General features: G+C 40.1%; 1 protein-coding gene across 1 annotated transcript in view; it reads right to left on the minus strand.

The window, feature by feature from the left end:
- Positions 1-26,672, minus strand: part of LOC122793290 (anthrax toxin receptor 2-like) — a 3,151,219-nt gene that overhangs the window by 2,074,746 nt on the left and 1,049,801 nt on the right. The window contains exon 3 of the mRNA XM_044061158.1: positions 6,555-6,644. The gene's annotated coding sequence lies outside the window, so the exon portion shown is untranslated. The remainder of the gene's footprint in view (positions 1-6,554; positions 6,645-26,672) is intronic.

The following is a 26,672-nucleotide window of genomic DNA, read 5'->3' on the forward strand; positions in this document are numbered from 1 at the left end:
AGGTTATTGCTAGGAGCAGAGCTGTTTTCCATGATAAGAATTTTATTTCAGCTGTAGAGGCTGGCTCAAAAGGAGGCAGTGTGAGTTTCTCCAAGACATAATTGAGGTCCCATGCAGGTATTGGTGCCCTCCTTGGCGGTCTTATGTTTTTGGCCACTCTGAGGTACTGCCATAGCAATGGATGAGAAAAAATAGGTGGTTCTGTATTGTAATGAGCTGAAATGGCAGAGGCATGGATCTTAATTGATGAAAAGGATAGGCCTTTGTCCAGCATCTCAGTTAAGTATTGTAAAATCTGAGGAATATTTGGTACAAACGTGTCAATTCCTTGTGCCTGGTTCCAAGCACAGAATTTCTTCCATTTTTCTGCATAAGATTTTCTGGTACTGGGCCTCCTGGCCTCCAAAATAACATCCATCACTGCTTTAGAGAGAGGTGTGTTCTGACTGGCTACATTATCTGCCATGCTGCCAGATTTAGGGTCCTGAGATGGCTGTGCAGGATATGATTGTTTTGTTGGGTCAGTAAGTGAGGAATTTGAGGTAATGTCCAGGCTGGGCATTGAGACAAGCTGTTTAGGATTGGGTACCAGTGCTGGTGGGGCCAGTCTGGGGCAATCAGAATCATTTTTGGCTTCTCTTGTCTGACCTTTAGGAGTACCTTGGGGAGGAGAGGCAGTGGAGGAAAGGCATATACTGTTAGGGTTTTCCAGCTGAATGACAGAGCATCCACTTTCCATGCTTGCTTGTGATAAGTCCTTGTGCAGAATCTCTGTAGTTGGCAGTTGTGAGGGGAGGCAAATAGATCTATGTCTGGTCATCCCCATTTCCTTGTTATCATGCTGAAGACTTGTGGATCCAGTTTCCACTCATGGGGATCCATGAGGTTTCTGCTTAGCTCATCTGCCAGAGTATTTATCTTTCCTGGCAGGAATTGTGCTTGCAGGTGTACTTGATAAGTCAATGCTGTGTCCCACAAAGTCATGGCTAGTCTGCAGAGGGGGTAGGAATGTGTGCCTCCCTGCTTGTTTATGTACCACATGACTGTAGTATTGTCCATCTTTATCAGAAGTTGTCCTGGATGAAGTAGATCCTTGAAGGCTGTCAGGGCATACTGAACAGCTAGCATCGCTTTTTGATTGATATGAAGATGCATTTGGCTTGCGGACCATGTGCCCTGAATAGATTTTCCTGCAATGTGGGCCCCCCAGGCATAATCTGATGCATCTGTTGTTAATGTCTGCCTGGCTGTGGGTAAAGTGAATGGCTGTGACTTGTTGTGGTGACAGGCCTGTGCCCACCATCGAAACTCCTGTTGCAGGCAGGGAATGAGGGCAATTAATGTTTCCAGGCTGTGGCAATGTTAAGTCCAAACACTTTTTAGATACCATTGTAGTTTCCTCATATGCAGTCTTGCATATGGAATTAGCAGAATGCAGGATGCCATGAAGCCCAAAGCCTACAGACTTTTTCTTGCAGATAACTGGGTTTTTGTTGCCAACATTTTGAAGTAAGAAGTCAGTTGCCTTTGTCTGGCGTGAGATAAGTCATCTGTGCAGTTGTATTTAAGCTTGCACCCAGGAATATTATCTCTTGAGAGGGTATTAGTTTTGATTTCTTTTCGTTTAGTGTGTACCCTAGGCAAATTAGTAATCTTTTTACAAACGCCAGATGCTTAGTTTAGTAGAATGTCCTTGCTCTCTGCTTGAATAAGGCAGTCATCCAAGTAAGGATATATTTGAATTCCTCTTTGTCTGCAAAATGCAATTACTGGTGCCAGGCATTTTGTGAAGACCCTGGGTGCAGTAGATAAGCCAAAGGGCAGTGCAGATAATTGGTAGTGCATTGAGCCAGCTTTGAATCTGAGGTATCTTCTGCAACATTGTCTGACTGGGACATGCAGGTATGCCTCTTTTAGGTCCAAAGTTACAATCCAAGCCTTCTTGCCCAGAATGGGCAGAAGCTGCTGCAGAGTCAACATTTTGAATTTTGGAATGTCCAGAAATGTGTTTAGAATAGACAGGTCCAGTATTGGTCTCCAGGCTTTGTCGTTTCTGGGTACCAAGAAAAGTCTTAAGTAAAATCTTTGTCCCTGCTCTTGCTGTGGCACTCACTGAATGGCCCTCATGTCCATGAGAGATGAAACTTGCTTTTGTGCCTCTGCCCATTGATTGTGTGGCAGGTCTGGCATACCGTTTGCGCTTGGCAGGGTGTGAAAGTGGAACCTGTTGCTCTGTGACACTATATTCAAGACCCATTTGTCCTGGGTGATCTTGTGCCAATTTTGCAAAAAAAGTGCTAGTTTTCCCCCTAAGGGGGCTGCCAAAAGATAAGAGCTTGGTGCTGGCAGAGGAAAGTCATTGGGACTGTTTCCTGTATGGCTGTGATTTGTCTTCTCCGCTTTTGGAGGTAGGAGCACCCCACTGTTTAGACCTGTATGAGCCTTGGGGCTGGGATATGCCTCTGGGGTATCTGTATCTGCCTCTTTGTGGCCTGTCTGACACTGGAAAGGGCCAATTCTTTGCAGGCCAGTTCCTGCTAAATCTGGGTGGCTGTACCTGTAAGAAATCCTTAACTGTCTGCATAGATTTTGCTTTGTCCTCCACTTTCTTCAACACCTCTTCTGCTTTAACACCAAACAAAGTATCATGCTGTAATGGAGCATCTAATAATTTTGCTTTAACATGATCAGGCAGATTCTGTTCCTTCAACCAAGCATGCCTCCTAATGACAGTACCCGTAACAGCGGCCCTGCAGGAGGCCTCAAGAGAATCAAAACCACATTGCAAAGTATGCTTTCCTACTTGTTCAGCTGCATGCAATAAATCCTGCATTTCTTTGTTTTCTGCACATTCAGAATTTGTCAACATTTTCTGTTTAAGCAGTGACATTAAGTATTGCTGACATTTAAGCATATGAAACGGACAATTTAAAGCCCTTACAGCCAAGGTAGCAGAAGTGTAAATCTTTTTCCCCCATCTGTCCAGAGCCCTTGAATCCCTATCAGAGGGAATAGGGTTTTTTGCAGTGGAAGCCTTGACCCCTTTGGGACCCTGAGTTATAGTTTCTGGGTCAGCAGCAGGGTTTTTCTAAAGAAATTTATGTGAATCTGGAACCCTGTAGTATCTAGAAACAACCAGCAAAATGTCCCAAAACCCCCCCCAGAGATAAATCGAAAAACAACGCAAATTCCACACTGATAAACTTTATTGGAATGTAAATGTCTTAGCGCCTCGGCCATAACAGCCTTCAATGAGTACAAATATTTTAATGAAAACACACTCCCATTTATATATTAAGTAATCAAGCAATTAAATACAATTAAAGACATGATAAAAACTGATAGCCATGAAATTTAAAGTGAACACCTCTAAATTGCAACTCCATTTAAACCCATTAGTAACAATGTATCAAATAAAAACGAAAACTACAGTAAACATCTCCAGTTTACTTCTTTATTTAAACCCATTGGTGACAATGTGTTAAATTTAAGTATAAAAACAGTTTCTTTATTAAGTAAAATATTTTTAAGTAATTTTTCATCCCCCTTCTTAATAAATACTTGTTCTAGAATGGTAGATTGTAATAAATTAGCATTACCACTATGCTTTTCCATAAAGTGCAGTGCTAAAGGGCTTTCCAAAGTTTCCCTTTTGATGTTCCGAATGTGTTCCTGCAATCTAATTTAAAATTTTCTTTTTGTTTCCCCAATATAAAAAAGGTCACAGGGACACTTGAGACAATAAATCACACCCAATGTATAACATGAAAAACAGCTATGTGGTTTAAATGTTTTTCCATTAATTCTAGGAAAATTTAATCTAATATAAGGACACACATTACAATTATGACATGGTATGGTCCCACAAATTGATAATGAGAGACCAAGTCTCATCGCTGGAGAAACATAATATGCTTTAACCAATTTGTCCCCTAAATTTTGTCCTCTCTGATAAGCTATATGAGGAACATCAGGAATAAGGTTCTATATAAATTCATCTTGTAAGAAACATTTCCAATAATATTTAATGAGATCCCAAATTACAGCACTTAATAAATTAAAAATAGTAACAAAAAAGATTTTTTGTTGTTGTTTAGTTACCCTTCTAGTTGTAATAGTCCTAAAATTAACATTCCTAACTATTGTAGTTTCGTTTCTGCTGCTAACTTCCCCATCCAAATTTGATTTTATTAATTTATCAATTGATTCACAAATTAAAGTTTTACTGTAACCCCTTTGTAGAAACATATTTATTAACTTATTAATTTGTTTCTCCAAATCAAGGCCATCATTACAAAGCCTAGATAACCAAATAATTTCCCCATAGGGTAAATATTTCAACGTATGGGGCGGATGACAAATAGTCCCAAATAAATGTTGGTTACCATCCACAAATTTTTGATGAACAGTAGTGGAAATAAGTCGATCCTTCTCTCCTGATAAATAAATATCTAAAAAATTAACCTTAGTTCCAAACTGTAAACCATCAAATTTATTATATATGGTGTCATTTATTTCTGAAACAAAGGCAGGCACTAAATGTAACCCCCCCTTACACAAAAAAATCAAATCATCAATATAACAAAAGTAAAACAAAACATTTTGTTGCACAAATGTATTAATATAAATATATTCCAACTCAAATTTAGCCATAAATAGGTTGACATACATGGGGGCAAATGGTGTCCCCATAGCCATCCCCCTTAACTGATGATAAATCTCTTCATTAAAACTAAAAAAAAAATATTCAATAAGCAAAAATAACCCTGTAGTATCTGTCTGGCTTAACATGTGCTGGAGGTAAAGCGTCAGGAGAGAAGACTCTGAAAATACATCATCTACAATGTCTAAAACAGGAGGAATAGCAAGAGGCCTGTGCTGAGGTAGTAAAAGAAAGCCTCTGAGCCTTTTCTTAGATTCTGAGTAATCTTGGCTCTCCCAGTGGAAGTGTTCCTTCATGGTATGCAGGGTTTCCCCAAAAGAGTAATCCTCAGGAGGGGAGGCTGAAGGGAAAGATTCTTCAGCATCAGAATCCTCATAGGGAGGAAGAGAGTATTCCTGTTCAGAAGAGGAGTCAGATGAAATGGAAACCTGATCTGAAGATTCATATTCTGTCTCTTGCCTAGGCCTCTCATCAGGAGGGGGATGGGAACCCCTTGATCAAAGTAATTATGTCTTCGGCCATTTTGAGTATCTGTTTTTTAGGCATGCAGGCCTGTCCATGGGATTGCTGCACTTGTTTCTTTGTCTTTAGTGGTGCTTTAGTCTTTGCCTTTGAAGCTGAAGTCGGTTTTACATATAACTGTGTAGGCCTGAAAACACCCTCAGAAGCCGATGCCTGCGCAGCGGCTCTGGACCCATCTGAGGGAATATTTTCCGAGTGTCCAATACCCTGAGTTTCCAGTGGTCTAGTTGGCTCCACATGGGAGTCGGAAGCGGCCTGCGGCTCTGAGGTAGCAGGTGTCAGGGGTTGCGAAAGAGCCTCACTGAGAACCGGCGAGTGGCTTAGAAGAAGCCTCCTCATCGGTTTTGGACCTCGGATGCCTGTCCTTTTCCTTGCGTTTCTTGTGAATTGTGGTAGTCAGATGGCTATCCGACAACATCGTGTAATTAAATCTTCGGCCAAAGTAGTGAAATACAAAATTGTACCAACGCTTAATAGTGCATTGGTTAAATCTAGCACAAAACCTACAATTAGCAACGTCGTGATCAGGGCCTAGGTAAGGAATACAATAAGAATGGAAGTCCTTATGAGGTATTTGCTTCCCACAAGAAATACAATTATTAACTTTTTCTGACATCAGTCTGGAGCAAGAAAAAAGTTTCCCCAACGGGGTACTTAGCTTTAAATGAAGACTTCGGATCTGAAATTCAAACACGAAAATCTCAGGAGTCGGCCAACCGGCACTTGCGAACTGCTTTTGCTTCGGGCACTGCGTGGCAAGAAAGACTGAAGAAAATGGCATCGGCTGCATCTTTTATACCCCTGGCACACTGACATCAGGGAGGAGGTGACAGCAACCGATGCCGGACCCAGACTTTGGAATTCAGGCCGACTGCGGGTAGCCTGCCAGCAGGATAACCCAAGTGTAATGACTGCAACAGTGAAACACGATGAACATCAGAAACCACAGTGGCAGTGATTTCCTATTACTGATAAGAATCAGACACTAGAACATCAAGGGCCAGGTCAGAATTAAAATCTTATCTAATTCACAGGCAGCTTGGAGTAAAGAATCCCTTTTAGAGGCTTCCTTAATGAGCATGAAATGACCATATCTAGGAGGGATGCCTTTTAGGATACAGGAAGGTAAAAGTGGAATTTAAGAGAAACTTAAATACAGAGTAATTACTTTGCAGTCTAGATCAAATTACCACAAGATCAAAACATAAGACACAGAAAAGTGGCTGCCCTGCCAACACAAGTGAGCGACTGACTTGAAGCTCAAGTGATATACTTAAGAAAAATCAGTGGAAAGGATGGTGAAATAACAAACAGTCTGTGGTATGTTATGGAGATCCATCATCACAGCAGCCACTAAATATGTACTTACTGATGGTGGTAGATGAGTTCACATGGAAACTGCAGGTCACATGTTTACCTAGTGTGAATCCTCTTCCAGACAACACAATATCATATGTATCTACAAAAGCAAACAAAAGTGCTACAAATTAGTAAAAAATATTTCTTAGTAACACAACAAACTGCTCTTAATCAAGTAATTACATTTCCATCTAATTCAGACCAACAAACACCTTAATTTTTCAATGTTTTCTTCATCTCATCCTATCGCCCTTATTAAAGTGGTTGCTATTTTCCAAACGAATGAGATAATGACCCAGAAAAGTCATGAGAGGTAGTAAGATGACACCAAGCTAACTAAACAAACAAAAAAAAAAAAGATTGCGTATGACCAGAGTTAAATATCAGTCTTCGTATAAGAAAATGCTGTTTCGCAAATAGAGGGGAAGGTATTACAGAGAAGTGGAATAAACTTTCACTGCACATAGCACACAGTAAAATGTAGCACTGGTTCAGAAGAGCTTGAGGGAGGAAGACGGAGCAAGAGGTGTAGCTGCAGAGAGACAGATGCAGCAGGCAGACTGGCCGAGTGGACTAAGCCTTTTGTTAACAAAACATCTATGCACATATTATATATTCATGCAAGCTGGGAGGGATGTATTATATCTAAATTAAAAAAAAAGGGAAATTGTGTGAACCTAAGTTCCCCACAGTCACACAGGCAAGAAACTTGTTTGTAAACTTGTATAGTAAGGTTAGGAATTTAGACTGCTAAATGGGAAGATGATTGTGTTGATTTTTGAACATTTCTTTATTGCTTTACTTAATGCTTTATTACTCATCATTTTCAAGAAGGTTGTGTTCTCATTAATATTTGTGTCTCTTTGTTGTTTTTGTATATAAAGAGTTTTACTTCAGGAAATGGCTTGAGTCATTCCAGATAAATTTTCAAAGTCTAATATTACAACCAGTGGCTGTGCCTCCTAACTTTGAAGGCAAAGAAGCATCTTGAACCTGAATGTCAAGTTTTATATCTCAACATTTAAAAATAAATACATCAAATATGTGTATATGGACGTGAAGCAAAATTCTGGGCAGTTTCTAAATATGTTAAAGAGCAGACAGCTGTTCTTTTTTTTTCAAATGCTGCAGTTTCAAAGGGCAATTTTAACCTTAAACTGACCTCACCTACAAATGTCAATATTTTATATAGTTTTAAGATTTTTTTTGTACACTTTTCAGAGAAAAAAAAATGAATAGACAGCCTTATAACAAATGCCCCATGAAACACTACTTTGAAAGAAAGGTGACATGATATGTATAGATGAGTTTGCACTTATAAAAATTGTAACTAATGCATGTAAAATTCTGCATCTCACACACTGTTTAAGTAGCAAGTGGCTGTCAGCAAACATGACACAGTTGTTACATTGTCTCAAGATGCCCATTTTTAACCAAACTGGCTGTATCCATAATAGAAAGTAAAAACTGCAATGTGATGTACTGTTACACTACATATGTGAGCCAGGCTGTGCAATGTGATGTACTGTTACACTACATATGTGAGCCAGGCTGTGCAATGTGATGTACTGTTACACTACATATGTGAGCCAGGCTGTGCAATGTGATGTACTGTTACACTACATATGTGAGCCAGGCTAAGACCAAGTACAAAATAATGTCAACTGCAGTGTCAGTGCAGAAAAGATAGCACACTCATCCTTTGGTACAGGAGGCTATGGGGTCTATTCTCACACCAGGTACATGGCTTGTTGGCAATGCAGTGCATCACGGGGGAATAGCTGCACTCCCAAGTGCGTCATCCTTCCAAGGTCCTGTACTTCACTTTGTGTTACATCAGACTGATGTAAAGAATCCCATAGCAGCTACTGAAAAGATTTGAGAAGTTCTCAGATGCCCAGGCAAAATTTCCCCGACTAGTATAAATACCATATTGGGTCTTCCCTGAAAAAGAGGTCACAAGCCTAGTTTCACTAATCTGGTCAACAAAGGATAAATACATAAAAATAAACCTTAAAATTTCAGTCTACCCTTTAAGGACTTGATAAATTGAGAGGCTACCAGCCTAGCTAGACAGAATTTTGTAAATAATTCTATGTCATTGCACATATTAATATAATCCACAGGCTTGTGTTACAAATGTAAGAAAACTGTGGTATGTGTTGAGCTTCAAAAATGTAACCACAGTGGACCCTGCTGGAAATAAAGCAGAAATGTGTATAAACTTTCTGCCTATGTAATATATGTTTTATGGCAGAAATTGGGACATACAGAGTTAAGAATAAAAGTAATGCCCAAAGCCACAGGACCCATATCTCACAAATCTGATAAAACCACTTCAAGTTGGCGAATAACTTTATTTCACATGAAAATAATAAAAATGAATAAAACGGGTCCTGTGGCTTTGGGCATTACTTTTATTCTTGGCTCGTTTATTTTTTTGTTCTGAGGCTTGTGACATACAGAGTTAACTTGCAAACTCTGAGAAAATAAGTAAAGAATTTTACGACTGTGTGTGATCTCAAGCTAAGAGACAGGATGTCTGGGCTAGGAGTTTCATACTATTGTCTTAAGACAGAGATAATTACTAGGTTTCACATGTAAATTGTCTTGTATTGCTCTGTGACTTCCTGGCAGCTGCAGATCACAAAGAAATGTTAAATTTTAAGTTCTGTGAGCCTGGAAACTTAAGTAGAGGTGAAAAGAAATCTGAAATGAGTCAGCAGTAATGTGTATTATCAATTTAAGAACTCTCTCTCAGAGAAACAGAGGGCATTTTGTATTTGTTCCTGAACCTGAACACATCATCTCACCAGCACTTGCTTTGCTCTGTAAATAAGACTTGGATCTTAGCATTTCTTTTAGAGATAGATAGGAATATAGCAAGATTAGTGGAGACGATTTGTATATTTTATGTGAGACTGCCCTATAAGTGTTGTTTTAAAGCATTTCCTGTGATTTCTAAACTCTCAATTGTCACCGTGTTGAATTAAAATAAGTATTGTCTTGTGTTTTTATTATTTATTATTAAATATTTCTAAACCTTTTAACTGTGGCTGTTTTTTGTAGAGATATTTAAGCTCTTAGAGTACTTGCATGTATTTGGTGATGCTCCTAAACAGCCTTCAAGTCTCAGTCACACTTACCAATTGAATAATAACAATATTGCACAGTAGAATAGGACACTCTTTGGTAAGGGCCTTTAGAGTAGTTGATAAGAGTAGTTGGTGGCAGTGATTAATACTTTATAGCCTGGGCAGAAGGGGGCATAGCTAGTGAACCTGTGCCAGCCTTCCCCAGGAGTGTCTGTGTGTTTGTATATAAATCAAATCTCAAAGTGTGTGTGTGTCAGCTACTTGGGCAGAGACAGAGAGGGTACTGGAGGTTATGTCTTGACTACTCGGCTGAGATCTGAGCCCTACAACTGTGCCAGTGGGAAGTCTTATTGGGGATCTGGAGAGAAAGTGAGAAACCAGCCCCAGACTGACTGTGATCTCTGTGTCCTCTTAAGGGAAATTGTACTTTACTGTGTGTGTATTTGTTATCCTCCCAATGTGCACGCCCCTCACTGGTGTTAATGGTGAGGATTGAGGCTCCTTGATTACTAGGCAAGTGCATGGGTGCCACAACTTAAATGAAGGTCAGCACTGAATTGGGCTCACCAGCAATGCTGATGTTTGCACAATGAGTTTCTGTGGCAGCTTTCCAGTAAAAGAAAAGTATATTATTCTTGAATAAATACATACAATTTTCTTTTCAACTTCTATGGTAATTCCAAACAAATACAAACATTCTCTGGAAGAGTATTGCTTTCCCTACATTGAAAATGCATCTAATGCCACTGTATGCCTAAAACATTGTAGACCAGACTCTTGGGCACTAGCTTGGGATTAATGCTACTTCCTTGCTTCTGGTGAGAGATGGACTAATCTGACATTGATTTCTGTTGGTCTCTGACTAAGCAATGTACATGAGACTTCAGTGCTGTTTGAAGTTTGGTGAGAACCTCCCAAAGCCTTTGTGCAGCTTGGCTATCTGCTGCATCCTAAAGGCTCTATCCAGAGGACATTCCAAGAGAAGATTATAGCAAATGTACTGAGGCCTGCAGCATCTGGGTTAAGACTACGTCTCTGGAAGAAGCTGGTGATTAATGTTACCCTTTCATTTCCTGTGAGAGAAGGAGCTAACAAAAGTTGATTTATAGCTGTATTGAGATCAGCATTACCTATACTACAAGACTAATAGCACCTCCACTGATTAATTCCAAACATTATAGACCATTGCTCCTCCTTCAGCCCACATTAGCAAGCACCTGGTAGCAAGGACTTGTGCTTTCCAACTATCTCTGTCACCAATTTGGTTGAAATAGGCATCCTGAGACAATGTATGTTTAAAGACAATCACGTACTACTTAAATTGACACCATGTGTGAGAAATGCTGTCACTTAATGCTACTGGAGACAAAACTTTCACAAGAACACACTACAAATAAATAGGTTGTGAACACCACACAGTACCACAGTAAAATTATCGCACACGGATCAGACCAAACACACAGACCTACATATTATGAGGCTCTTACAAGTAACCTACCTAAACCACAAAAGACTCCAATGCAACCAAAGAGACATTTACTCTTAGCAACCTCACAAATACACAAGTCAGGCTGTAGACCTTGAAAAATGCATAGTCATAGTTCATAGTTAAGAACTAGGCAAGCTGTCCCTTGTGGGCCATTTTAAGCCTATCCAATTTCCCTTTCAAAGGTAAGAATCAAACCCTCTACCTTATGACTCCAAGGTAAACACGTTAACCAATCGCACAAACATACTCTCCCTAGGTAATTACTACGCTAGTCAATTTCTGTTACTGAGAATCCAACTCTGCACCTTTAATATGTAAGATAACCACCTTAACCATTATGCCAAGCTCATTTTTTGTGTTTCAGTTCAAAAGTCTACAAGATTAACCTCCACACAAATCAAAATCCTAGTTTCAGGGGACTATTGTGAAACAAATACAATTCAGCTCCAACTTTACTCCTCTCTCCCCTTTAGCCTTCCCTCAGGAAATATCATCAAATATAACTCCCCCTACTATCACTAGGGAACAGGTCTTTAATGCTGTCTCTAAGACCAAGAACACTGCATCAATGGGCCCAGACAATATCTCAGGATGCCTTCTAAACAGCATGAAACATGACCTACCAGGGCCTCTGAAATTACTATTTAACTGTAGCCTCCAAACAGGCTTCATGCCTCATGAATTGAGAAAGGCAACAGTTATCCCTCTGCACAAAGGTGGGCCATATACAGACCCTGGAATTTACAAACCCATAGGTCTCACTAGTCTTATATGTAAAGCCATGGAAAGAATGATCATGGAGATGATCAATAGAGATATACTAAACCTCCAGACACTGGATCCAGCCCAGTTTGGGTATGTCAAGGGCAGATCATGTCTACTCAACCTAGTAGACTTCTTTGAGAAGGTCACCAAAGCAATGGATGGGGGCCAAATTGTTCACACTGCCTACCTTGACCTGGTCCAAGGCATTTGACACAATACCCCACTCGGGCATTGTTGACAAACTCAAGAGGTTAGGTACAAACCAGTATGTCACATGATGGATAGCCAACTGGCTCAGAGACAGGACCCAGGAAGTTAAAACTGGGGAGTCCACCTCCACAAAGAGACCAGTCACAAGTGGAGTCTCTCACGGATCAGTCCTTAGACTGCTTCTTTTTGGCATTTACTTCTCAGAAGTCAAGGCCAATGTCAGTGGTCTCTGGTTGACTAAATTTGCAGATGACTGCAAATTAGGAGCTGTCACTGAATCTCACACTGACACAAATGTTCCCCAGGAGGGGCTGACAGAGACAAACAACTGGTGTCAAAGCCATGGACTAAACTAAATGCCAAGAGATGCATAACAGTATCCTTTGGGAAGTCATCCATCCCTGGTAACGATCATATTGACAACACACCCCTTAGAGTTGACCCAGTAGTCAGAGACTTAGGGACACACACAGATAATAATCTAGCCTTTGATCATCACATGTCTACAGTGGTGAGGAAATCATTCTATGTTGCACAACTTATAAACAAAGGTATGCCATCTAAGTCCAAGGAAGTCATTGTTCCACCGTATTTGGCATTCATCAGACCTATCATTGAGTACAATGCCCTCTTTGGTATGTACCTAACCAGGCACATCCAATAATTGGAAAGTCCACAGAGGTTCCTCACTGAAAGAATACGGGGCTTAAGTAAAATGTCCTATGCAGACTGCCTCAAGGCCTCTGTATTCTGTACTCTGCCTCTGTATTCTGTCTCCTAAATGCTTTTGAGGGGAGATCTATGCCTGCCATACAGGGCATTGTCAGACCCCACTCTAATGGACCTCCTACATATCCACAAAACAAACAGTACCAGAATTACCCATTCTAAAGACTTAAACCTTGTCTGTGCTATAAATGGGACCTGCTGGAGAGATAGGTATGTATCCCAGAGACTACTTTGTCTAGGGAACAGTCTCCCCCATCCATGTGAAGCAGAATTCCTCCCTAACCCAATTCAAGTGCAACTTGGACAAATGGATGGGAAACCATAAATTCATCCCTGGTTTGGCACCTATGTCTCTAATAGACACAGGTAACCTGTAAAGGGTTCATCTCCCTGGCCCATGCTTACACTTATCAAGGGTATCGTCAGAGATTTGGGATGCAAAGCTAGGCTTAAAAAGGCCCTTGTGGTCATTAGCCTAGTAGACACCTATGAACCTGATTTGGCTAAAGAAGCCTCCCTTACCTACCCCTCAGTACAAGAAGCCTAGCACATATGTCATATGTCTTTCTATCAAATATCATACCTGCAATCTGCAAACACTGATTCTTAATGTGTATTAACTCTATTATGATCAAGGTCATTGAGCAGTGAGTGCTTTAAAGTATTTCCTTACACCCAAACATGTGTAATCATTGAGACAGTATATTTACAATTTCAGTGGTGTGTGTGTGTGTGTGTGCGTGTAGGGGGGTACTTTGAGTTACTGACTAACTGGCAGTTGTATATGAACAACTTGTTTGTACTTGTGTTAAGTGTGATATTAGTGAGACGAAGAATAAGTACATAGTAATGTACCCCAGAGGTCATAGGATCCTCCCACTTACTGCTATACATATGTTTTGCTTAGTGGTACAGGATGGAAGGAGCTATACATCAAGGTGCATTTACTAGGACCTATACCTACCTAAATACAGCAAGATATCCTGGTATACTCAGTGTATTGTCCAGAGCCCATGGATTGCCTAGTAGATGAGGCCCGAAAAAGGGGACCAAATCTGCCGAGGCCATTAAAGAGTGATGAGAATCATCTGGCTTCCCAATAACTTTGCTTTCTGCATCACTTTAGATATGAGCGGAAAGGGAGAAAGGAGTCCCTGGGGCCAATCGTGAACAAATGCATCTCTCAATGACTCCCCCGGAGGGGGGATAAGGGAGAAATAGTTGCTGCATTTGGTGTTGATCGGGCTGGCAAAGACATCACAGCAAAGCTGTCCCCATTTGCGGAAGATCTGTTGCACTATTTCCTGATTCAGAGACCACTCATGAGGCATCAAAGATTGCCCTTCTGAAATTGTCGGCTATCACATTGGTTGTCCCCAGGATATGCATTGCTACCAGAAAGTGCTGGTAAGATATCACCCACTTCCAAACACGAAGAGCCTCCCGACAAAGGGGGTAAGATCTGGTTCCTCCTTGCTTGTTTAGATACCATACCAATGACATATTGTCCGATTGGATTGCTAGTGTCCCTACAGGAAGAAAGTCGTGAAGTGCTTGCAATGCTAGAAGCATTGCTCTCATCTCTAGGACATTGATATGTAGATGCGCCTCATGATCTTGCCATGTGCCTTGGAGAGTCCTGCCTAAATAATTGCCACCCCCCACCCTATCTGTGAGGCATCCACAGTAGCAACAGGTTGGCGAGGAAAGAATGGAGTGCCTGTTGTCAGCTTATCAGGTTGAATCCACCAATGAAGGTCCTTTTTGCAAGACTCTGTTAAAAGGATATGGTGAGATAGAGGCAGTTGTTGAAATGACCACTGGGAAAATAGAAACCATTGGAGAATTCACATATGCAATCTGGCTAGAGGCACTAGAGTTATGGTGGAGGCCATGGGTCCCTAAGAGTTTCAGCACTGTCTTTGTCTTGCCTTTCTGTAGAGGAAGTAGACTGAGAATTTGTTGCCTGAGGTTTCAAATTCTGTCTGCAGGTAGACGAGCTAGCATGGTGATTGTGTCTATTTCTGCGCCTATAAAAGTCACAAATTGAGAGGGTGATAAGGCAGACTTTCCCAATTTACTGTAATCCCCAGCTGGGAACAGAGCTGGATGGTCGAATCTCTGGTTTGTAGGAGTAGGTGCCTGGTGGTGGCTGTCAGGAGCCAGCCGTCCAGGTACAGAAACACTTGGAATCCACGACATCGCAGGTGAGCTGGCACTACTGCCATACATTTGGTGAACACCCTGGTGGCTGTGGTGAGACCAAAGAGCACAGCACGAAATTGGTAATGACTGGCTCCCAGCCAGAAGCGTAAACAACTCCTCGATGCTCTGTCCATTTTTCTATGGTAGTACGCATCTCGGAGGTCTATGGAGCACATCCAATTGTCTTTCCCTTACAGAGGGAATATAGACTGCAGTGTCACCATCCAGAACTTGGCCTTCTTTACGAATTCATTGAGTCTGGTGAGGTCCAAGATGGGCCTCCAGTTCTCCGTTCATTTTGACACAAAAAAGAATCTGGAGTAAGTTCTGAGTCCTATCTGGTCTGCGGGGATGGTTTGGATGACTCTCTGAAAGCAACATTTGCACTTCTACAGTTGCTTGATCCCTGTGATTGGGTGGAACATCCGGGATCATCTTCGAAGTATTGTGGAAGAGAAAAGGGTATGGAGTAACCTCTGGTGATTATTCTTTGTACCCATTTGTCTTGGGTGATGTTTACCCAGGTCTCTGGATACAAAGATAGGCGATATGGAATATAAGGTGGACAACTGAGCAGTCACCTTCTCAGGGACTCCTTCAGTAGATGTAAATCGAAGAGTATCTCCTAACCCCTTACAGAGATCTCCCTGAAGCCTAGTAAAATGTGTAAGATAGTTCAGTGATCTGAGGGTAAAAGCTGCTGAACAGAAGATACGCTTCCCATATCTATCCATCGTTCGAGACTCCTTGTTTGGCAGATGGACAGATGAAGAAGTCTCCGCTAGCTCCTTCTTAGTGGCCACCACCACCACCATGGCATCTACAGGCACACCCTTGACAAAAACTCTCTCTCTTTTGGGGCAGAGAGAAATTTGTTGGGTTTTCTGGGGACTGCCTCCACGGCATCAGGAGTTCATAGGTTCATAGATTAGTACTAGGCTAACTGCCCTTGTGAGACATTTTTTAAGCCTAGCCAATAATCGCCTGTGAGATTCAAACCCTGTACCTTGTGTTTGTAAGGCAAACACCTTAACCATTAGGCCACCCTCCCAACCTCAAATATATATCTTCAATCTGTAAAGCTCTTTCCAGTGGTGAGAATCAAACCATGCACCTTGTGGTTGAAAGGCATACACCTGAACCACTGTACCATTTGGCCTTTCAGGTCTCCCACACCTTTTGTCTAACCAGGTCCAAGAGTTCATAAAAAGGTGGAGACACCCAAGAGGCTGAATGAGACCCAAAAGCCTTCAGGTACACTGACTCATAAGAAGGGGTGACAGTGGGCCAGCCGTCTCTCTGCTTTAGGATCTCCAAGATGTCTATAAAGGAAACATCATTAGAGGATGGCTTGGGGGACCCTTCTGACTCCTTGAGGTCAGTGTCTGAGGTGATAGACTCATCTGGGAGTCTACATGCTTCCTCTTGCATGTCCTCTTCCGAGGGGGCTCATCAGAAGGGTATTCTGGAGAGGTCTTGGAAGACTGGGGGCCACCCAATGGGGGCTCCTGAGGCTGCAGGTCTCTGCTGTCAAGAGAGAGAGAAGGTGCTGAGACAGAGGTCAGTGCTTGAGGGGGAAGAGTGTCGGTACTGTTGTGCAGAGCTGATGAGCGAGACAGCACGCTCTTCATCATCTCAAAAGCAGATCTCTGTGGCTCCAAAGACAGTCCCGGTTCCGAGGAAATGGAGGTAGTCCTCGGCTCCAGAGTGACCAGCTCCAAGATGGATGTAGGGTCCAAGCTCTCCCTAGCTGACACACTGAGTGGGAGACTCGGCACCAATGAGGTTCGGGTCCAAGTGTCCCTGTCGGGGCTGACCGGTGAGCTTCAGCTCCTAAACACCACAGATGGCACCGAAGGTGTCAGAGTTGAACTCAACTCTGAGACAGCCACAAGGGGAGCTAGAACTGAGGGTTCCACAACAAGCAGCTCGAAGGAGGAACCACGACAGGGAAAATAGACTCAGATGGCTCCAGAACAGACTACAACAATTTGGGCAAAGCAGACGACTTCAAGAGTCTAAGCACTACTTTCTCCACATGTTCGTCTGACTGGCTCTTGGAGGATCTGGATGACAGGGTAGGCGATATGGATCTCTGTAAAATTGGAGAATCTAAGGTTGGGGAGACCGGCAAAAGATCTCTCGACTGCCTCCAATGCAATTGTTCAGTAGTCGGCTCCGAAAGGCTTGGGGCTGACACTGCAGTGTCAACATCAACAACCTCAACTGGCTCCGAGGATGGTGGAGCCAAACAGATAGAAGATTTATCTAGTTTTGTTTCTGAGGAGGTTCCAATACACTAGTCAGTGCTGGAGAAGGCCTCTTGGCTGACTTAACCTTCTCTTTTCTGGATGAATGGGATTTTGATGAAGAAGAGCTTGCTAAGTCTTCCTCGAAGGATGGCTTGAGGAGACCTTTCAGAATTAACTTGTTCTTCCACTCCTGCAGAACTCTGGAGCTAAAGGAATGGCAGAATAAACAAGTTTCCTGCAAGTGAATGGCTCCGAGGCAATAAACACAATTACTGTGGCCACCTGTAATTGACATCTTCTGGGAGCACTTTATGCATTTATTAAAACCTGAAGGTTTGTGATCTTTTGGACTCTTTAGACATAGTTATCAGAGTGCTATAGACAAGGAGAAGGAAAACAAGGTCTTCTAATTTAAACGGGCCTCACCCTAAGACAGGTACAACAAACACAATGAGGACTAGGTCCTCTATCTTAAATGGGCCTAGCTGGAAAGGGAGCTAAGCCGGAGAAACCAGAAACTAGGCAGCAGGCAAAATACGAGATAACAACACTGCACATGATCCTCTTAATCTATAAAAATGAGAAGACAAGGCCCTAATACTAATGCGGACCTACAGAGATATAAACTGTGTCAAACTAGTACAAAAACACTGCACACAATATAAAAAGTATGAAAAAGCAAAAACAAGGTCCTAAACACAAACGTGGACCTACGTAATAATAAATCTATAGAAACTAGCACACAGGATACCACACAGAGAACAACAAGGGCCAAGCAGCCAACAAGTTTTCAAAAAACTAAGTAAATAGCAAAAACACTTCTAAACACTACCTAAAAGACAATAAACACTAATATTAAGTATAACTAGCTAAAGTATCAGTAAAAGACAATAATAAAGAAAAAAGTTTTGAACTTAGCAACGCCCTAGCAAAAAGCACTTCTGAACTCGTAGACGTGGCAAATGAGATCTGGGGATTGTACAAGTGCACTATGGGATACCTACCTAGCCACGAGCCAACTAAGAGACTTTGAGCTTTGTAATAGGCTGAATCGGAGCCAAGAACAAGTAAGAATGAAGGCGAGATAGGACTACAGAACATTTGTGGTTTGCTGGCAAATCACTGCCAAATCATTGAGGACTGAAGCTAGAAAATAATGACAGATATTTCAGATTCAGACTTTACAGCCTTCAGAAAATTTGTGCCAATGCAAAACCTGTTACTGTATCAAATTTCTAAGTATGTAAGAGCAATATTTAAAAATTGCTCCTATTTTGGGCCTTGTCCCTCAATTATTTATGGTTTTGGCCAGGTTTCTCGCTCTAAGAAATTGAGAGCTATGTAAACACTGTTAGAGGTCGGTTAATTAAAGCTTCATGAATGAAGGTAGAAAGTTTATTCTTAATAGAACTCTTTAAATATAAGAACTATCTCCTTAATGAACCAAGTTCAAATCAAAAAGACATGTTTATTTTGATCCTATCTTGAAGAATGGATTACTACACAACAACAAAACTACTAGTAGAAACATTTCTGATTTTTCCAGAGCATTTCCACATCCTTTCTCACTAAACAACATTTGCACAAAGTCATTTTGAATAACTGGAAATCAGTTAATGACAGTACTGACTTAACAAATATTCTGTGACTGAAACCTCATTTTACATGTAAAATGAGAGCCAATATAAAATTATTACTAGAAAAGAAAAGTTGTTGTTGTTTATCTTTCGGCTTTTTCCTGGTAAGAGGTCACCACAGCGGAACTCCGGTCCGCTAATGACTGGCAGTAGAATTTTTATGAAATGCAAAGGTGTCAGCTCAAAGCCTAACCTTCAATGAAGGCACGTCCATTTGCGCATGCATGTCTTTCAAATGCTACCCAACCGCGAGGAGGACATGCAGACTCCACACAGAAGGCACTCCCAAGCCAAGCCAAGAATCGAACAGGAGAACCTCTTGCTGTGAGGTAACAACGCTACCGCCGTACCACCGCTGTGAATTATTCATCATGAATGGGTAAAGCAGGCACAAAATAAGTCACTTTCCTTGACATTCCTGTAACTGATAGAGATTATTAATACAGAAATGACTATTATTTAAACAAAAGTTTTACAATCAAGGGAATGTATGATTATAATGGTTTTGGCATAGTATATGTTACGTTATGTTCAAGCTGTCCTAGTTTATATGGAGCAAAATCTGTTAGAAAGCTGAATAAACATATACATGAACAAAATTTAGCCATTAGAAGCAAATACATGAATAGTGCTTTATGTAGACAGCCTTTAAGACTGTATTAATTAAAAAAAATATTTAATCCAATAAACCTACAAGATTAAATGACACTATTAATATCAAGTGTGTTTTGAAGTAAAAAGGATGCATATAATAAGCATTTCCCACTTCATAAAGGGGGATCTTCTACATAACTGACATCATCCAATTTATTTATTTAATAATTGTTAACCAGGAAAGTCCGACTTGGAACGAAGTCAATTTTCAGCGAAGGCCCAGGGAGAAATGCTCCAGATGCATGTCTGATAGTGGGAGAAAACCAGAGAAAACCCACATGAATGCAGGGATGACATGCAGACTCCGCACAGAAGGCACCCTAGCCAAGAATCAAACCAGAGAACCTCTTGCTGTGAGGCGACAACGCTACCACTGCACCGTCCAGAATTGCTATTCTTTCACCTCTTCCTAATTTATTCGAGAGGTGTATTCATCTCCAGGTCATGAAATTCTTACTAACAAATAACCTTCTCTCAAACACTCAGCATGGGTTTTGCCCATCACATAGTACCACTACAGCTATCTTATCCTTCACTAATACCATAAACCATTACAAGAATAACAACAGCTTTGTAGCTGCTGTCTTTCTAGACATATCAAAAGCTTTTGATATGGTCTCTGATTCCATGTCTTGTTAGGCTGGAAGAGTAATAATTTAGTTTTGTTTGGGTAAAGGATTAGATGGGCATTGGCTAACTATCCTTATCACCATCTGCCACAGCTTGATTTAATAATTATCTGGCCGTCAACAATCTGTTCTATGGCAAGGTGACCTAGCTCTACATCCTCCTTTATCCATTGCTGTCCCCCAAGGATCTATCTTGGGCCCTCTCCTTTTCTCCCTCTTTACTAATAATCTACACACAGCTACTCCACATGGTTCTATAATACAGAATGCAGATGATTCAACACTTATCTGTGTTGCCACTTCTCTATCAGCTCTTCATTCTCAAACACAGGAATCTTTCACTTCTGTTGAAACATGGTTAGCCAATGTCCATCTAAGCCTTTACCCAAACAAAACTAAATTATTACTCTTCCAGCCTAACAAGACATCTGTTGCATGCCCACCATTTAACATAATAGTCAAAGACAATACTGTCGTCTTCCCGACAACCCATACAAAGCTTCCTGGAGTGGAAAAAGACAACCTAAAATTTGAATTACATATATCCCTAACAATAAAAAAGTCCATAAGAACCTTGAAAGTCTATATAGGCACAAAAGGTTCCTGACCAAAATGGCCAAAATTACATTAGCACAAACCCATCTGCTCTCCACTCTACTATATGCCTCTCCAATTTTAACTAATCTTAGGAAAACTGACTTATATAAGCTAGAAGCATGTTATAATATAACTGCTAAGTTTGTATAGGACTGCCCATATAGAACGCATCATTTTACAGCTTTAAGGACACTAGACTGGCTTGAACTTCCCAATATTATTCTTTACAACCAACTCACAAAATTGTAACACAACCAACCAGAACCCCTGCACTACAAAAGCTCATCCTTCCTTATAGTTCCAGCAGACCACTTTGGTCTAACAATAAGAACTTACTCACTGTCTCCAAGGCCAACAATACTGCAGGAGAATCTTTATTTTCCAGCTATATATCTCGTATATGGAATTCCCTAAACTCCATCCTCTCAATCTCGTCCACTAACTACTTTAAGCCATCACTTAAAGCTTATCTAAAAAATAAGTGGCCATGTTCCTGTACTAACCCCTTATGAATGCTCTGATACCTCACAGTATAACCCGACCATATCCAACTTCTTCTTCCCTGGTGTTTAATCTTTTATTTCTACTGTCCTGTCTTAACCTTACATCTTGACATAAGTCAAACTTTACAAATAGTACTAGCTATGTTCAAAGCCTAGGTTTTGTCGTCATGATGTAACAAATTTGTATTTCTTATGTATACAACATTTTGTTTACTTTATACTGTATTGATTATTGTAATTCATGCATTAAAATGTACTTTTACTCATGGAGCTTTTCTCACCGGACCTCCATTCAGACTGACTTTCCTGGTAAACAAATCTTAAATAAATAAATTCATTCAATAACTTTATCTATTTATTCATTCTGGTCAACAATATAGTAAGTAGTATAAATAATTTATATGTATTTGATTTTTATAACTATATTGTGCATAATTTATTTGAATGCTTGAATGTACACTGGTTATATGTAAGTGTTTCTCTAAGGAAATGAGTCCAGCTATCAGGTGATTCAGATCATGTGATGAAACGTTTATTTAAAACAGTGTTTGCAATTCAGAATACAAGAGTTCTGAAGAAGTTCATTATTGCAGTGGAACAAAAGTGCTTAATAAATTAAATGTCTTCAATGTGTAAGATAGTTTTGTTTGTTAGACAGGGCAGAAAAAAGAAGGTATATGTTTGAGTTTGTTCTCCTTATGGATGCCATCTCCTTGGATTTCTAAATGGCTTATGGCAGTGTCCCTCATTATACAATTTTAGATGTTATAAAGAAGCTAAGGATTAAACAGTATATTAACACTTGGGTATCTCAATGACTTTCTAGTGGAAGGTATAAACTGAAAATAAGGTAGAATTTTTCTTAAGTAAGAATTCAAAACATCTGTGTCTCATACATCATTAGGGCTACCTCAAGTATCTTCATAGATCTTAATTCTGCTGTATAATGCTTGAATGACACCAGTTATAGAATACAATGCAGCATTCTACTCATTTAAAAAAGCACTTTATCCAACTAGAAAAAGTCTAACTGCATTTCTATAAAAGAATACACGGGGATGATGTAAATATAACAACCTGACAAAAACACTTTTTCCATATTTCTGATATGTTTTATTGTTATTTATCAGTCTGAAAAATCAATTGGATCCTTTTTTTATTGCCATGACTTGTGCTAGACTATTAGACTTGACAAGTTAATGGGATGGTAATTTGATGGTTCACTAATGCTAACCCTTTTTAAAATCAGAAAAGCATAACATCTGACATTTCAAGTAATATGTGATGCAAATCTAGTCATATTATCAGTAAAGCAACACATTTGTAAAGTTTAGAGCAAAAAAAGCACAACCAAATAATGTGATATGCTCGTAGTTGGAGAGTAAAAACATGAAGACTCTAAAGAAGGTGCATATTACCTGCACTAATTACAGTTTACAAACAACTGTTACCGTAAACATTGAGAAATGTAACTAATTCTATCTACATATAGTTTCATAAGTGATTACTAGGCTAATGATCTCAGGGGTCTTTTTAACCTAGCCATGTTTCCCACAGTGACAATCAAACCCTGTACCTTGCATCTGTGAGGTAAACACCTTAACCATTAAGCTATCCCCTTTATATAACAAGACAAATGTAGGTATCAAAAGGAAAGAAAAATAGTACACCATCAGTATAACAATTAACTACCCAGTGAGACAAATCAGGATGTGCAGAGCAGTACATATATTTCTTAGCTTAGCAGACTTGCAGAGCTTGTCTTCTGGGTGTCCTAAAATTAAACATCAACAGACTTCATGGTCTACACACAAGATTGTCAATTTTCGATTACTGAGTCAAGAGTACTAAAAGATCTTTCTGTTAGCCAGTTATGATGTTTGGTCTGAGAGTATCTCTGTTATTACGCAATCATAAGGCATGCAGGCAATCTGTGGAAGAAATGTGCTTGGGAGATCTATTCAACAAATAAAATGAATTATATAACGCAGAAAAGGATCTTTGATTTGCCGTCTTACTCAGTATACAAAAAAATAAACAAATAAATATGATTTACGTTTTGCAGAGTTGAGTAAAATGCTTGACATAGCATTAGGCCTTTTGGGGAATCGTAGCAGTAAAGTATAAAATCTGATATTTCATATTACTCATGTTCAGTATCCTTTGGTCCAGCTAGATTTTAAAAGTTGCCTCTTTTCCCTGTGAATGCTAATATTGATCTGTCTCAATACACAAGTAATTTTGGTTTGGGCTGATATGTCCTACCAAGACCTGACAAAACTACTACTATACTACTCATTGGGTTTTAAAGACCAATTATTCATTACTCTCATTGATAGTATGAGGAAGTGCACTCCAGCTTCTTGTGGGTTCATAGGTTCATATGAGACTACCAGGCTAACAGCTAAATATACCTTAAAAGCCTAGCCAATATATTTTACCCAATACTTGGTCCCTAAGGACAAGAGGATGGCATGGGCTTGTGCCTATGCTTTGAGTATCTTACAGACTGTCCCTGTCTGTAAGGGATATAGGCACTACCCCAAGTGCACATTTGCAATTCCCTATCCATTGATCCAAACTGCATTAGAAAAGAGGTAGGGAAGGGCTCTGCTTAATGTGAATAGGAAGCCTATTGCAAAAAAGGCAAATGCTGAGACACACACCTCTCTCTGTCTCCAGCATGTTTTGTTTGAATTGCTGACAAAGTTTAGATCACTGGATTGGGTGACCCTTATGCTGCTTGACCTGTAGCAGCTTCATCAGGTGTGGATTTGTGAGTGCCTTATAGGTCAGACATAGGTTACTCCTTAATAGTCGGTATGAAACACAGAAAAGGGATAAAGCTTTTAGTGTATCTGCATAGGATATGCTGTTTACACCTTGTATTTTCTTTTTGATGAACCCCTGAAGTCATTCCAGCTCCAGTAAGTGCCTAGTCAAGTACATGTAAAATGGTGCATTGTACTTGATTATTGGATTAATGAGGGCTGAGTACAGTGGGACTATGATTTCTTTGGATCTGGACTTCCTCACCACTGTAGACACACAGCAGTCAAAGTTCAGTCTACTATCTTTCTGTGTACCCTGATCTCTCACCTCTGAGTCTATTCTTACTTTGTGCTTATTGATATTGCAATTTGCAGGGGTATATGACTTTTAAATGGTATGATAATGCATTTTTTCACATTAAGGTTTAGGCCATGGTTCTGGTACAAATCATTTTTCTGATCTAGACCCTCCTGAAGGATATCTACATCACTGGAGAATACAATGATTGCCTCCTGCTTGCAGTCATTGGCAAACTTTGTCATCTAGAAGTCTTCCACATTAGCCTTGAGTTCAGAGAAATATATTGTGAACAGGATTACTCTTTCTAAAATGTAATTATGGTTCTATTTGTATGACTCATTGTCAACAGCTTGACGTGTGTACTTCGTCTTCTGCAAAAGCTCCTGACTTTCCAACAAGAGAGTCCCTTGTGGCCCTGTAGATAAGCATAATGTTGTGTCTGTTCAATATGTATTTTATATAGAACAGTACTAGATTAAGTCTAGCTTCCTAATTTAGACCATTAAATTCTATTAAGGTTTATGTCCATCCTTTGTTGTCCTTCTAGCTTATGTAAATATTAATTAGACATTTGAGCTCTGCCAGGATTGTTTGCTTTTCATTAAACCAGGCCTTCTAGTTGTAATATACTTCAGGATGACACACAGTTAACCTATGACATTTTTTCAGAAAATTATCAATATAAGACTTGAAATCAAAATCTTTATCCATAATTATACCCAAGTTCATATATGGTTCTGCTCCTGCACAACTACTGTTTAAGACTAATCTATCTAAACCTAAGCCCACATTACAACTTTTATGTTCTCATCTCTAGCTAACCTACTTCCATACTCAATATTTTCTCCGCTATTTTGTTGCAGTAAACTCTGTTGTATTCTCTTAAAATCTGCCTTCTCTTGCTAACTACTTCTAATTACCTGTTTTATTCTTGACATAATCACTGACAACAGCTAACCTATTGCTCTGATGCCATTCTACTGAAGGAACCTCCTAAATAACTTAATTATGTATGTATTTATGTATGTATGTATTTATGTGGAAAGTCTGGCTGCGTCACAAAATAACCCATTCTCAGCAGGGGCCAGATGAGAATAACTCCAACAGCTTTAATATAACATTTGCAGAAAATAGTTAAAATTAAAAATAAAGATATGTCATGTTTCAAAACAAGAACATTGAGTGTGACATTTACAATTACAAGTTTTATAATCTAAAGAAGTCAGTTAAATAGACAAGGAGCCTACCTGCATATGTTGAGAGAAGCACAGTAAAAGAATGAGATGTTCATCATATTGATCACTGCTGCAATAGCCTTAGCTATATGGGTTATATCCTACCAAGGATATCACAGCAGTGGGATTATATTGTGATATAACCATACAGCTTTCAAAGCTTCAGGGCACCTTCTAAGCACCCAAACTGTCAAGCAGCTTGAGATGAGATGTCTAAAAGGTAGGTTTTGGCACAAAGCCCTTCCAAGCTTTACTGCCGCTGAATATTATGCTCCTCTGAGGCTTTTGAGGATCAATGGCCGGCTTGTGCTTTACTTTGTTGGGCAGAGATGTTCCCTCTTGGGGGAAAAAAAAACTTCCATTTCTTGTACTAGCTGACTTATTGCTACTTTCTTCTTCAGTAAATTTATTTTCAAGCTAGGACTGCAACATACTTTTAATAGGAGCATTCATTTTTCTTCTGTCAGCTTTGAAGTTGTGTATGCTAACTGATAACACGTGTGTGGAAAAATTGTGTTTAATTTTCCATTGTGGGGATGCCATAGTGTTTTTTAGTGTTACTGTTTTTTTTCTGTCAAAAAAGTAACTTCTGTGGGGTGGTAATGTTTACCAGCATTTGCTGCTTGTCTACCGCAGGACACAGGCAGCATTTTTGGCTTGACCATGGAACAGGTTGTCTTGTTCCATGATCGTCACAAAAAGAAAAAGTTAAGCAAACAGTCACAACAGACAAGCAATTTTCCTCAGCTGCAGATGGGTGACTCTGCTGTGGCCATTTGTTGTACCTCAGATCACACAGCTTTTACCCTGAGTCCCCCCCTCTGGTGTAGCACTTACAGCCACTTACTTACAGCCAGGGATTGGGGGGGTAGCCAAGTCCTCTATCGCAGTTAAAGTCCCCTGAGTGGGCAAAGGAGAGACACTCGTTGGTCCTAAGCCTAGAGAAAGTACAGTTTTGTACCTACCATAAATGTAGATGTTCGAAGATCCACATTGCTGCAGTCCTAACACTTGGGGTAGTCCGCTGTCCCAGTCGGCCCGAATACCAAAGTATAT

This window comes from Protopterus annectens, chromosome 2.part0 (assembly GCF_019279795.1).
Source record: "Protopterus annectens isolate FY-2018-M chromosome 2.part0, PAN1.0, whole genome shotgun sequence".
In the NCBI taxonomy this organism is placed as follows: Eukaryota; Metazoa; Chordata; order Ceratodontiformes; family Protopteridae; genus Protopterus; species Protopterus annectens.